Raw genomic sequence first — 12,775 nt, forward strand, 5'->3', positions numbered from 1 at the left:
TTTACAGTTCACAGCTAGTTACAGCTAGCAATAAGATTAGGAGGCAACTTGAAACAGTGTTAACATACTCCCAAAAGTTATTTTATCATGTTAAAATCAAATCTTTATTATGAAACATTAGGCACAGTTGAAATGCACTGAATCTACAGCAAATAATAATGTAGTATGCTGTATCGATTGTGGCTCTGAATGTTGTAGCCTTTGTTGCTTATCAGGTAGTTCATTGAAACAGCGCATAGGTTCTAGAAGCACCCCTTACACTGTACAGTACTCTGCCACTACAGTATCTTCTCACGTCGCTGCAGAGTACACCAAGTAATGTATTACAGCAATGCATCTGAAACTTATTTGGTAAAATGATTGTGGTAAATGGTGTATTAGGTAAAATTATAGGACGTTCATAAGCGAATTATTTTTCAAAGGTTTACATGAAAAGCAAACCAAACGTGCCATCCACATTTTCCCTAGCCCTCCTCCCACGCCTGTTATTATGACACAATTAAGTATTTAATTATGAAAGTTAAATGTATGTGCAACTGACTGTTTATGCTAATACAGACAAATAAAAAATTTTGTTTTTTGAAATGGCTGCTGCTGCTGTGATACTAATGTTTTAGTACTTGCTGTAAATAGGTCCATTCCTTGGCTCATCTCTCCCAACAGTTTGGGGCAGTCTCTGTTACAAGTTTGACACACTGTTTGTTAAATATCATACCACTTCCATAGTGGTTTAAGGTCTAGATCAGGCATTCCCAAACTCTGCCCTCAAGACACACTAGCTGCAGGTGTTAGTGATATCCAAGCTTCAGCACAGATGCTTAAATCAAAATAACTGAGGTAAAAATTAAAGTCACTTGTGCTCAAGCATGGATATCACTAAAACCTGGTTCGTTAGTGTGCCTTGTGCAGTGAGGTTGGGATTGCCTGGCCATAATTTAGCTTTGCGTATGAACTGCAGGAAAAAAAATCATCATATTTACAAAATTTTCCACAACCTGAAAAGTTGTTAAACAAGTCATTCATCCAAAGAAAAATGATTGTTCGCACCTGATTAGGGTATGTATTCTATTTACAGAGTCCAATCTTCCATAAGTCTTTTTTCTACACTGTTTAAAATACAAATAATTCAAATAATTAAAAAAGTCTGTTCTCTTTCCTGGATACTGTATCCAGGAAAGAGAACAGCCTTAATGAATTATTTGTATTTTGAACAGTGTAGAAAAAAGACTTATGGAAGATCGGACTCTGTAAGGGGTATTCAATTGTTTGAAAAGTCAGTTGGATGTCTGTTTTTGCCTATCTAATAGACAGGAAAAAAACAGACACCCAACTGACTTTTCAAACAATTGAATTCCCCCCTGTAAGTAGAATACATACCCTAATCAGGTGCGCACAATCATCTTTCCGTGTTTTGTATATTTCCATGTTGAGGTAACGGACTACCTTTTTGGATTGTTGCTGCACTGGTTTATCACTTATTCTCTAAGTCATTCACCTCCCCATAACTGTATTGCTCTTTAACTACACACTTTGTCAGGTCAAGTTGTTTGTCTACACTAGGCAAAGAATTTCAAGGATTGTCATCTACACTGTCCAAATGCTAAACTGGGATGTGTAGGCTTTGTACCTAATCCTAGAGCAATTTGTTGGTGATTACATTTGTACATTGCATTTGTACAGTAAGTCATTAATACCATACTGATCTAATAAAAAAGCATTGTTTTGGAAACCTAAAAAACACAAAAATAATTTTAAGGTATTTTTATAGAATCGCCACTATATTTTTTCTTTAGTAGTTACATGATTTCCTTTTGCACACTATATCCACATCTCTATTCAAGATTGTGAGAAATACAGATTATAATTTATATTTAAACACTTAGAAGGGAATTCAGTGACCGCCGCTAACTCCCCCCCCCCCCCCCTTTCCTGAGGCTATTCAATTGTCCCCGAATCCAGTAATCATCAGGGATTTTTTTATTTTGTCTGAGGCAGGTGAAAAAAAAATTCTCGAATAATCAGCCCTGTTTTTCGTGAAAACACATAGAATCCGTGATAAGTTCACAGACCTATGTGTTTTTCGCCCAATAATGTAATATTTTATTTTTTGGCAGCAAAAAATAAATAAACGGGTTTAATTGAATATGGAGAAAAAAAAATACCTAAAAACTCTTAACATTTTCGTTGCTAATTGAATCCACCCCCCACCCTCCCATTTAGGCTAATTTGGCTATTTTAATATATCTTTGAAGTATTATTTTCTGTCTTTGATGAATGCTGATCTGTAAAGTAGCTGTAACCTAAATTTGTCATTTTCAAGATAATTTTTTAAGAACATTTATTTACTAAGTTTCTTATATAGCGCATTATATTCCATTGCGCTTTACAATTAGAACAACAGTAATAGAACAAAACTGGGTAAAAACAAACCGACATAGAGGTAGGAAGGCCCTGCTTGCAAGCTAACAATCTATAGGGAAATAGGCAGTGATACACAAGGATGGAGGCTACCTATTGCATAATGGTCCGCCAGATTGCTATGTTCTTAATATGTTGTATGATATGATCACCCAGCAATGTTGGCCAAGGGTCAGGAGGGTGTGAGAGTAAATAAAGACAAGATATGTGAGGTTATGTTTACTGTACAGAGAGGATGTAATTAGATAGGGAAGCACTGAAGGTTATGTGGGTGGGTCTGGAATTTGATAGGCTTGTCTGAAGAGGTGAGTTTTTATGGAACGTTTAAAGGTTTGGAGACTAGAGGCGAGTCTTATTGTGCACGGGAGGGCATTCCACAGAGTGGGTGAAGCCCGGATAAAGTCCTGTAATTTTGAGTGTGAACAAGTAATACGTGTGGATGAGAGACGCAGATCTTGTGCAGAGCAGGGAGGTCGGGTAGGGGAGATATTTTTAGATGAGTGAAGAGATATGTGTTGGTGCACTTTGGTTAATAGCCTTGTATGTAAGTAAAAGTATTTTATATTTAATACGGTAGAATACCGGTAACCAATGGAGGGACTGACGGAGCGGATATGCAGATGAACGTCTAGCGAGGAAGATTAGCCTCGCAACTGCATTCAAAATAGATTGTAGTGGTGAGAGCATATGTTTGGGAAGAACAGTCAGGAGGCTATTACTATAAGCAATACGGGAGATAATGAGAGCATGGATTACAGTTTTTTCTGTGTCTTGTGTAAGATATGGTCGTATTTTGGATATATTTCTTAGATGTATGTAACATGATCTTGAGACAGATTGAATGCGGGGAACAAAGGACAATTCAGAGTCAAGAATAACACCTAAGCAGCGAGCTTGTGGGGTAGGGATGATTGCTGAGTTATCAACAGTGATAGAGGTATCCGGTTGGGAACTACTATTGGCTGGTGGAAATATAATTAATTCTGTTTTGGAAATATTAAGTTTGAGGTGGCGAGATGTCATCCAAGATGAAATGGCAGAAAGGCATTCAGTGACATGGCCCAATACAGATGGTGACAAATCTGGGGAGGATAGGTAGATCTGAGTATCATCTGAAATCCTAAAGAGTTGATTAGTTTGCCAAGAGATGAGGTAAAGATAGAGAAAAGTAGAGGACCTAAGACTGAGCCTTGCGGTACTCCAACGGAGAGCGGTCGCGAAGAGGAGGTGGAATCAGAGAAATGAACACTGAAGGAGCGATTAGATAACTAGGATGAGAACCAAGAAAGGGCTGTGTCCTGAAGACCAAGGGATTGTAGTGTTTGTATGAGAAGAGAGCGGTCAATAGTGTTAAAAGCAGCAGAGAGATCAAGGAGAATAAGTAGTGAGTAATGGCCTTTAGATTTAGCAGTGACCAAATCATTCACTACCTTAGTCAGTGCTTTCCCTGTGGAGTGTTTGGCACGAAATGCTGACTGAAATGGGTCCAGTAATCTGTGTGAGTTGAGAAAGTATGTGAGGCGAGTGTAGGCAAGTCTCTCAAGTAGCTTGGGGGGGCATGGGAGCTTAGAGATGGGACGATAGTTTGAGAGAGAGTTAGGGTCAGAATTTTGTTTTTTCATATTTTTCATAATGGGAGTAATCACTGCATGCTTAAACAGAGAATGAAAGATACCAGTAGACAAAGAGATTACAGAAGAGTGCAGATACTTCATCTTCATTGTGGGATCATATGAAGAGAAGGTGTTAGAAGGTTCAGGAAGGGAATTGAGCAGGTCACTGGCTGTGGAAGAGCATACCATTTCATTTCAGATCTTATCAATCTTGTCCTTTAAATTGGAAGCAAGATCTTGCGCACTGATAGTGGCTGGTGAGTTGGGTGTGGGAGGGACAAGAAGTGATTTAAATGTATTAAAAGTAGCTTGGGGTTAGAGGCTTGAGCAGAGATGAGAGATTGGAAATATGTTTGTTGGCAGTGTCCCGAGCATTACGATAAGAGTGGTACATGGTCTTATATGTGAGGAAGTCACATGAACTACAAGATTTACGCCACTGGCGTTCTACTTAACGTGAGTTTTTGTAGGTGTCTTGTGTGTTTAGAGTGCCACGGTTGACATCTAAGTCTACGTGGAGTGTGATGGGTAGCCGGAGCCAGTTCATCGAGTGCTGTTTCTAGAGTTTGGTTAAGGTCTGATACAGCAGTCTCAGGAGAGGTGAATGTAGAAATTGATGAGCAGTGGTTGCAGTGAGGTAGATAGTTATTGAAAATCAATAGTGTTAATATTTCTGGGGGTTAGAGGCGGCTTGGTAGACTTCAGGGACATTGAGCTTGAAGTAATGGAGAGAGCATGCAGGTGATAAGATTGTGATCTGAGAGAGGGAAAGGGGTGTTAGTGAGTTCAGAAATAGAGCATAGTCAATACAAGATCAAGGCAGAGGCCCTCCTGATGAGTAGGGGAGTCAGTCCATTGGGAGAGGCCAAGAGAGGAGGTTAGAGAGAGTAGTTTGGAGGCATGGGGAGATTGTGGACTGTCAATAGAAATATTGAAATTGCCCATAATGATGGTGGAGATGTAAGAGGATAAGAAGTGAGGGAGCCAAGCAGAAAAATCTTCCAGAAACTTTGTGGGCTTGCCCAGGTGGACGATAAATAGATACAACACGCAGAGAGAAAGGGGTGAAAATCCTAATAGAATGTACTTCAAATGATGTAAATGCGAGTGAAAGAACAGGTAGTGTGTGTGTAGGATTTGGACAGTAATATTCCAACCCCACCTCCTTTACGGTTACCAGGCCTGGGGGTGGGGGGTGAAGTGGCAGTCACCAATATGCTAGCTATAACAGAAAGCACTGTCACATGAAGTGTTTTTTTAAATGAAAAGGTTATGAGTAGATGTTAATTTGTTGCAAACAGAGCGTGCATTCCATAAAGTACATTTTAGTGACTTGGAGGGAGATGGGAGACACGTGATATTTATAAATTTTGTTGGATTTATATTCCGTTGTGAATCAGCTGAATGTGAGCGTGGTATGTGGATGGGACCTGGATTAGGGGATATGTCACCAGCTAATAGAAGCAGAAGAAGAGAGAGATAGGTATAGTTGGGGGAGTTGTGTGATAGAATAAGAAAACTTACTTTTTTTTATTATTTGTTTTATTGACCTTCAAAATGTTTGCTTTTATTTTTAAATAATTTTTTTTATGATGCATTGCTGAGATGTTATCTGAAAGGTTCACAATTTAGCATTGGTTGTTTTGTATTAAATAAAATCTGGTTTAAACATAGAATTTGATTTTCGAAGCTCTATATAGATACCGTATTGCAAAATACAATGGGGGGAATTTCATTGATAAAGTTTACTGCGGGAAAAAATTGGCTTTTTTCGCAATTTTTTGCCTGATGTTTTTTTCTCGGGTAATTAATGCCTGTTTGTTCGCTGTAAAATTCAACCGCTATCGCTGAAAACATACAGGATTCGTTATAAGTTCCCGGATCCATGTATTTTCAAGATCGCTACTGTGAAGACACGGGACTTATCAGGGATTTTGTTTCTCCTGCCTCTGGGCTGATGACAAGAAATCCCTGATAGTGCTGGTTAAAGGGAATAATTGAATTACCTCCCAGGGATGTCCCCTCAATATCCAATAGATGTTTTTTGGACAGCCTTTTGATATGCAATAAAAGTGTAAATCAGGCCTATTAAGTGGTATGTTTCAGGTCCGTTGGTGTTCTATGCAACTAGATTCCTGGGTTACACTACAAAGTCACATTTTAACATGGTCTTGTAAGATGTCACTCTCACAACACAAATCTAACAATGCTATGTTACATGTTAAAACGTACTCAAGTGTCTCTTGCTCCTGCCTAAGAATTTAAGCCATCCTTTTTCATATGCAGAGAGTATAGCTTGACGAGACTGCAGTATATAATACTGTGCAGTGGAATGATCTTGCACTGAGAAAGAAACCTCGAATCATGAATCCTCCTAAAGTGGTGCTGCTGATTGCCATTTGCCTGGTCTACTTGGCTTCATTCAGTAAGCAACTTACGTTCCTTTTTTTTTTTTTTTTTAAATAAACCGTTTAATGTGTAGTTACGATTTACTTAATGCTAAATTTTTCGTGTTGCATCAACTAGTCTGTATTAGAGTGTGTGTATATATATATATGTATGTGTGTGTATGTATATGTATGTATGTATGTGTATATATATATATATATATATATATATATATATATATATATATATATAATGAAAGCAGTTGTTCTAACTGCTTGCTGCAGGATGACTTGCAGCTAGAGCTCGGAAACAATTACTAGGGGTATATTTACTAAAGTGCGGCTTTATAGAAGTGGAGATGTTACCCATAGCAACTAATCAGATTCTAGCTATGATCTTCTTCAAGGTGCCAGATAAATGATACGTAGAATCTGATTGCTTGCTATGGGCAACATCACTTCTATAAACACACACTTTAGTAAATATACCCCCCAGTGTTGATATTGTGAGTGTGTGGAGCTCACACTTCCACCTATCCTAAAACTGGACACACATTGATGTACCAGGCATACTAACAAATTTACTTTGTGTTCCTAAACACAGCTCAGTAATGATGCAGTTGGAAAGACAAGTATCATTATTGGAAATGTTGCTAAATGTAACCCCCCCTTTACCGCTCTAACTATAGGTGCTAGGTCTCTCACCAAAGGGATGGTTACTCTATCTAGTAATGTGCCTCCACCCAAGCTATTGATGGACTACAGGCTGCCTGGGATGCCTGAATTCTGGTAGTATGTAAATTATAGTAATTATGTTATCTCTAGATGAATGTCATGGGGATAATAACAGTAACCTGGGTTCCACGGGCTCCTAAGAGTACTCTTTACAGTACATCAATTCACTGTACTTATTCAGGTACTGCCGGCTTTCTTTCCCCTTTACTGGTATTAAAATTAGGCAGTTTACATAGAGACAGTCAGTAACTGTAGAGGTAATTATTTGACTAGTTCATATATTCATGTTACCCCCACTCACTGGAATCATGCAGGTTGTTCAACTTCTCCAGGGCACTACCCAAATACTGTGTTACCAGAGAAAAGCACTAGGAGTATAGAGTGGCTATTATCCGCTATGCTCTCTATATTAGTAAACTGCTGCCTTAATAGTCTATGGTCACTGCTTAGTGCTGCTGCTTCTATCCTAGTATAAGTTAAATGTTCCTCAGCTTATTACTGTCTGCTGTGCATAGTATTAAGTAAGTGGTAGCTTTGTTTTTCACTTACATATCCACAGCACAACGGTACTGCTCTGAGTGCTCCCCCGACTCCTCCTCTGATCAGCAACTGTCAGGCAGGCTCCGCCCCTCTACTGCTTATTGGGCCTCTGCTTCTGCTCTGCCTCTAGAGGGAAGGGTAAGCTAATTCTGCCGTTGGCGTCAGTGTTGCCATGGCGCCATGCCATCACCTCCGATGGATCCAGCCTTGCACCGCCGCTCACCCGAACATCACCGTCGGCACAACACCACAGCGGCGGCTCCAGGCGCGATCTCCGCCTCTCCACCTGACACCTCAGCGATAACAAGGTCAGTCAGCAGCAGCTTCCTGGCGCATTGTCTATTTATCCCTTCCAATTGCCCTCTCTGGCTGCGCACCCTAAGCTACTCCTGCCGCTGCTGTAATGTTTACAGTGCTACAGCTCTTAGCAGCGCTGGAGACCTAGGTGCGAGCACTGAGAGGGGGATCTGCAGTCTAACGTCCGCCGGCGGGAGCGCCTTATATATACATATCTACCCGCTCGCGGACCCTTTCTCTTGCACACGGCCCGCTGTTACCGGCTCGTGGCCCCCTCTAGTATTGCACACGGCTCTCTGTTACCGGCTCGTGGCCCCCTCTAGTATTGCACACGGCCCTCTGTTACCGGCGCGCGGGTCCTCCCCCACAGCAGCAACAACCCTTAAAACCCTATCCACTAGTATTATTATTAAACCCACCTCACCCATCACTGTGCTATCCTGCCCCTTCACCAATCCATCAATACAGCTCCGATGGGTATATATATATACATATACAGGCACAATAAATGTACACGTTACCCTACTGTTTATAAAACATATATACATCTACTATTCCCACATATAAATTTCATTAACATATATATACATATTACCAAAATACAATTATATCAGTTTATAACCTCTATGTCTATTTATACATATATATATATATATTATATTATATAGCCTGATATAAGGCTACATTAATGCAGTTGGAAGGTGACCACTCTAGGGGGTATATTTAATAAAGCTTTTAATATTGAAAAGTGGTGATGTTGCTTAGCAACCAATCAGATTCCGTCTATCATTTTCTAGGATGCAATAGAGAAATTATAGACAGAATCTGACTGGTTGCTATGGGCAACGACACTTCATTTTAATAGCTTTAGTAACTTTACCCCTTGGTCTCTGCAGTCATCCTCCTATAATGTTTACACACGCACATTAATTTAAAAGGGCAATGTTATTTTGCTAGGACAGGACCTATATCTTGTTAGTCTCTCTTTTTTCTGTAAGCATTATCTACAAATGTGTCCTCATACATCTAGCCTTAATACGCCATGCAGCGCGAAATGCCTGGCGTGAGTGAGCTCCCAGGTCCTGTACATCTCTGCTAACGTCAGGTGCCTTTATTGCCTAAAATGCATCTCCGTTGAAAAGCAGTGCGACTAAGACTCATCAGAAGACTGTGCTGAATAACTTGGTATATGACACTTGTATATTGTGTGACCGAATCTATATACGGAGCAGATCAGAACTTGTATTGGAAGAAAGCTGCTGCTGCTCAGTCGCACACAAATATACAAGTGTCACAAGTATCAGCGCAGTCTCCTGGAGCGTCCTAATTGCATTGCAACTTTTTTTGCGCAGTTGATCATAGATGTGCTAAATTTAGCACCATTTACTCTGACATGCGGGGGGACGCCCAGCACAGAGCAAGTCTGCCCCGCATGTCTTGGCCTTCCTTCCCCCGCACAAGTACAAAAGCATCGCATAGCGGCGATGCTTTTGTACTTGACAAGTAGCTCCCTACATGCACAGCTCCAGCACTCTAGCAGGGAGCTGCTTGTCGCAGCGGCTGCGTGTGACATCATACAGTTGCCACGTCCCGCCACCCCAACGGTCCAGACATGCCACCGTTGTCAGGTCCGCTCCCCCAAAACGGACCGACCCCTCCCACCCAGCAAACGCCTCTGCCTGTCAATCTGGCAGAGGCGATCGCTGGGCTGAGATGCCGATCGCATCTCTGGCATGCACATGTGCAGTTCAGACCAGATCGCCCGCTGTGCGAAAACGCACAGCAGTGATCGGGTCTGAATTAGCCCCTTTGTAGCCACAAATTCATGGACTACTTCTCTTGAGTACAGCAATTCCTAATATGTGGATTCTGGTTGTTTCTGTTATTTATTTGTTTCAAGCTCCTCTCCTATTTGTAAGTCACGTGTATTCAGGTGCAAACATTTTTAGGGTTAGTATAGACAGGCAGGGTTAGAGAACGTTTTCATTTTCTGTGAGTTTGATTTTTTATATATCCTGTTCTATATCTCCGTGTGTTACGGCATGTATTTATAACCTTCATACAAAATATGTATGTATCACATAGAATTAACTGACACAATTTGAAGGGGCAGGTAAATTAGTTGAATGGGTTACATAGACTAATTATTATCAGTATTATTATTTTCATTATTTATTTTTCACTTTTTTATAAACATTTTATTTAACTTTTTTTTATTTTTACTGTTCTAAAGTCCTAAGTGAGTCTAGAGCTGCAGGATGGACTTCATTACTAATGAGGTGCAGGCTCTAGTATGGCCAAGCCCTCTTGGAGGAAGTTAAATTGATTCTGTGCTTTACTGATCATGTGGTTCCAGTGCTGGAACAAGAGGTTGTCCCTGTTCTGCTTTAAGAGTCAGATTTGCATCTTGAATGACTCAAGGTTGAAGGAGTGAAAACATGGAAATGCTAGCTTACATGAACAATTCCGTGTATTCAATTGCTACTACACCCCAGAAACAGTCCATGGCTGTGAAAACACATTTGCAAAACGAAAAGCAGACGTTTTGCATTACCTGGGAGATACTGCTGTGCAGCGCAGTAGATGGAGCCTCAGCTAGCGGGAAGGTTCTTTGATGGTAAAATATTTTTTTTAGGTGGTAGAGTTTAACACAATTTTTTTTAAACACAATGGGTAGGCATGTTAGTATTCACACTAACACTCTTTCATGTGTAAAGTAAAAAATGACAGATTGCGCACTACAGTAAGTTAGTGATAGTGTCATAAATGCATATGAACATACATATGTAGCCATGATCATCTTACTGCGATGCATGCTGCATCACGGCTTGCTGCATAGTGTGCCAGGCATCTACTAGTCGCAGCCAGGCATGCTATGCAGCATGGCAACATCTGTATAGGAGGGGAATTCAATTAGAGACAGTAATTTACCGGGGGGGAAGGTTGATTGAGAACTTGTTAACTGCGGGCTACCGTCTGTTCGAACTAAATTGCAACACTGCTTCAATTAGCCAGAGGCAAATTGCAGCTTCTAATTGAATTCCCCCCTTTTTAAAGGTGCATCCCGGCGGGATGTAATGAAGTCCGAGACCATGCCTTATAAGTAATTGCACCCTTTTAAAAAAAAGTCAGAGATTGTCCGTCATCCCGCACCTCCGGCGATCTCCGACTCCATTACATCCTGCTGATGGTCTTCATACTGGTTAGTGATATCCAGAGATTTCTCATATTCTTATGATCTACAGAAAGATAACCCATTTCACAATTGATTTTGATGAATTGTATTGTATTATATATTTTACTTTTTTTACGGGAAGAAAAAAAAAACATTTCCTTTTTGGATGATTTCAGTGCCCCCCATTATAAACATGCTGCTAATTTCCAAATGTTGCATTTATCTGGTCACAGATCTGTCTATGAATATCTTCATGTACAACCAGTTTACATTACTGCTTTAAGTAGCTTCTGTGCATATTTATATATGTCATTATAAGGTACTTTAGAGAATAACATCTTAGGCCATAATATATCTGTATCTAATATAATCTCTTCTGTTCCTTGTTTATTATGGTGTTCCCCAGTTCAGAATGCATGTAATGTTTTTGGATGAAGGTTAACTGTCACCGCCGGAAACAGATGCAGCTCCTTAGAGACCAGCTTTGTATTGGCATGTTCTGTGTGATGGACTGTTACTCATCAGTGGACCAATTTTTCAGCTATACCAGTGGGGAAGAAATTGTTTAATTAAAATAGTTAATGATCGCTGATAAATGAAAGCCTGACTTTACTACAGTCCACTGTTGGAGAGATAATTAAGCGTTCCCATGGGTTGTGACAATCTACCATTAAGTGATAATGCTACTCCAGACAACTGGCTGGTAAACACATGAGCAGAGTAACCTTGTCACAGCAAACTCCATCTTCAAGGACATTTTCTGATACGGTGCCTGTATTTTTCCGACCTTTACATGCCAGATGCTATGAATTACCATATGGTAATAACAATTTTTAATTTGATTTCACACTTCCTCCAGATAGAATTTGTATTTGATAATATTTTTGAAGCAACAATATTTTGTTTACATATGGAGGACGAGTTACAATATCTTGTTAAAGTATTCACAAATATCTTTCTCAGTTCTGGTTTATCATGCACAATCTATTTCAGGTCTCTAGACAAAGTGCTCTAAACTGTATGGAATGTGATCACTGGCACATATTCAATAAATGGATGCAGACATGTTTTTTAGGCTTTCAAAAGGCAGATTTTTATGACATTGTACATAAAACCTTCAAGAGAAGTACTGCACCTACCGCTTCTATGTGACAGACACGTGTTAGCCTATTATAAAATTGTTCTCTGGTGTTAGTGTTGCAGTATTTAAATTTAGTGTCAATTGTTTTTTGTATTGAAGAGAAACTACAAAAATTGTTCCAATTAAAACCATTATACTTGGTACCACAATTTACTCCAATAACTTAATTGTTGAAATAGACAGAAATTGTCATTGGAAATCTCAGTCTTATGTATTTGTCAAATGACAGACCCAGTGGGCTGCAAAGCAAAAACAAAAAAAATAACTTTGCACCTGAACACGCTGTGTTGAAATGCAAGGAGAATATTTACTGAAGTGTGGGCTTTTAGAAGTGGAGATGTTGCCTATAGCAACCAATCAGAATCTATCTATTCTCTCCTAGAAGGTGCTAGATAAATGATAAGTAGGCAACATATGATATGGGCAACATCTCCACTTCTAAAAACCTGCACTTTAGTAAATATACCAT

At 39.8% G+C, this 12,775-nt stretch overlaps 1 protein-coding gene and 1 long non-coding RNA gene across 6 annotated transcripts in view; one reads left to right on the forward strand and one right to left on the reverse strand.

The window, feature by feature from the left end:
- Positions 1-8,604, reverse strand: part of LOC135028679 (uncharacterized) — a 97,919-nt gene extending 89,315 nt beyond the window's left edge. Inside the window, exon 1 of the long non-coding RNA XR_010224926.1 lies at positions 7,703-8,604. This is a non-coding gene — a long non-coding RNA (uncharacterized LOC135028679). The remainder of the gene's footprint in view (positions 1-7,702) is intronic.
- Positions 1-12,775, forward strand: part of NCK2 (NCK adaptor protein 2) — a 141,537-nt gene that overhangs the window by 98,960 nt on the left and 29,802 nt on the right. For 4 of the 5 annotated variants that reach the window (XM_063953793.1, XM_063953791.1, XM_063953792.1 and 1 more), the window contains exon 4: positions 1-589. This exon is cut by the window's left edge and continues 478 nt beyond it. The exons of the other annotated variant lie outside the window; for it this stretch is intronic. The gene's annotated coding sequence lies outside the window, so the exon portion shown is untranslated. Of the gene's footprint in view, positions 590-12,775 lie in introns of those variants that run through there. 5 annotated transcript variants of the gene reach the window in all.

This window comes from Pseudophryne corroboree, chromosome 2, assembly GCF_028390025.1.
Source record: "Pseudophryne corroboree isolate aPseCor3 chromosome 2, aPseCor3.hap2, whole genome shotgun sequence".
NCBI classification, from domain to species: Eukaryota; Metazoa; Chordata; class Amphibia; order Anura; family Myobatrachidae; genus Pseudophryne; species Pseudophryne corroboree.